Source organism: Cynocephalus volans, chromosome 5, assembly GCF_027409185.1.
Source record: "Cynocephalus volans isolate mCynVol1 chromosome 5, mCynVol1.pri, whole genome shotgun sequence".
NCBI classification, from domain to species: domain Eukaryota; kingdom Metazoa; phylum Chordata; class Mammalia; order Dermoptera; family Cynocephalidae; genus Cynocephalus; species Cynocephalus volans.
This window is the reverse complement of record NC_084464.1, coordinates 57454552-57456882: the sequence shown is the minus strand read 5'-3', so window position 1 is coordinate 57456882 and position 2331 is coordinate 57454552.

The following is a 2331-nucleotide window of genomic DNA, read 5'->3' as shown; positions in this document are numbered from 1 at the left end:
TTCTTACCTTGTTCCTGATTTAGGGAGAAAGTCTTTCACCAGTATGAGATTAGCTACAAGTTTCACTTAGATCCTCTTTATCAGGCTGAGGAAGTTCTCTTCTTTTTCATTATAAAAGTTTGTCAAGGGCTGAGCCCGTGGCGCACTCGGGAGAGTGCGGCGCTGGGAGCACAGCGACACTCCCGCCGCGGGTTTGGATCCTATATGGGAGTGGCCGGTGCACTCACTGGCTGAGTACCGGTCACGGAAAAGACAAAGAAAAATAAAAAATAAAAAATAAATAAATAAAAGTTTGTCAAGAACTTTTATCATGAAATGAAATTGTATTTTATCAAATACTTTTTCACATTCTATTGAGATGATATGTTTTTTCTTTTTTTATTTGTTAATTGGGTGAATTATATTGACTTATTTTTTAATGTTGAACCAACTTTGTATTCTTGGGATAAACCTCACTTAGTCATGATGTATTATCTTTTATAATGCTGGATTCAATTTGCTAATATTTTTTCATACCTATGCTCATAGATTTTTTTTTTCAATTTTTTTTATTGTGGTAAAATATACATAACATAAAATTTACCATTTTAATCATTTTTAAGTGTAGAATTCGATGGCATTAAATACTTTCAGTTGTTGTGCAGATATCATCACTATCCATTTCCAGAACTTTTTTTATCACGCCAGACTGAAACTCTGTACCCATTAAACAAAAACTCCTCATTCCCTCTCCCAACCCCAGGCCCCGGTAATTACTATTTTACTTTCTGTCTCTATGAATTGTATTATTCCAGGTACCTTAAATAAGTACGGTAACACAATATCTGTCCATTTTTGCCTGCTTTATTTCATTCAGCATGTTTTTAAGGTTCGTCCATGTCATTGCACCTGTTTCCTTCCTTTTTAAGGATTCCATTGTACGTACATACCACATTTTATCCTTTCATCCGTCAGTGGACATTTGGGTTGTATTCACCTTTTGGCTATGTAAATAATTCTGCTATTAAAACTGCTGTACAAATATCTGTTCAGGTTTCTGCTTTCTTTGGGGTATATATCTGGAAGTAGAATTGCTGGAATCATATAGTAATTCTATGTTTAATTTTCTGAGGAGCTCTTATACTGTTTTGCACAGCAGCTGCACCATTTTACATTCCCACCAGCAATGCACAAGGGTACCAATTTCTCCACAATCTCACCAACACTTATTTTCTGTTTGTTTGTTTTTTTAACAATAGCTATCCTAATGAGTATGAATTGCTCATGAATTTTTGCATCTATGTTCATAAGAGATATTAGTCTGTAGTTTTCTTTTTTATAATTGGATTTAAGCATTTTGGATAAATAAGTAAAGAAAACCAATGAGAAGACATGAATGACCCTGAGGTTTCTTGGCTGCAATACTGGATATGTACAGCAACAGAGAATCTGGGAGAAACAGCAGATTTGAAAGGATAGGGGAGAGAGAATTGCTGCAAAAAAATATTGATCTAATATTGAGAAATTTGAGTTTACAAGGACTGTGGGCCATTCTGGTGGAGATGTATACTTGGCAATTGAGAAAACATGATTAACACTCGAGAAATGAGTAAGGACGAGAAATACAAACAATGATAATATCTACCATTTATTGAGTGCCTATTACGTGTTTGGGAATTGCCAGCCTAACTGTAGTAGCTGAAGTCACAGAAGTGTATGGCTCTTCCTAGTGGGACAATGAAAATCAAGAGGGGGGCTAAAACAGAACACTGAAGAACCAAAATTTAAGGACTTGGCGGCAAAGAAACGTAGAAAACAGCAAAGAAAATAGAGACTGACAAGGAGCAATTAGAAATATAGGATGAGAGTCAAGAGGAAATAGTATCATAGAAATAAAAGTAGAGCATGATATCAAAAAAGAGAGACTACTACTTCACTGTTTAAAGTAATTTCAATTTTATTTTCTTCTCCTTCCTATCTTCAGCCAGTAAGCATATCCATCACTGAAATTATTAGTTAGCCGTCCTTTTTAGTCAGAGAATAACTGGATTAATAGAAAATATCCATAAAATAAAAATTATGGTGAAGAAGTATAAGCATCCTTTTGGCTAGTGTAAATATCTCAAATGCAATGTCTTAAATTAAGCCAGTTTCTATTTCAGCTGTGAAAAGTAAAGATTTTAAAAAATCACTTCCGAATTTATTAGCATCTTACTCAAAACCATACCAGAACAAAACAAAACCCTTAACAACCATCAATTAAGGCATTTTAAAACATTTATTTTAAAAATCAGAATAACACACTATATTTACTCACATATATTCCTGTTTGTTACAGATATTTTCAGCAAA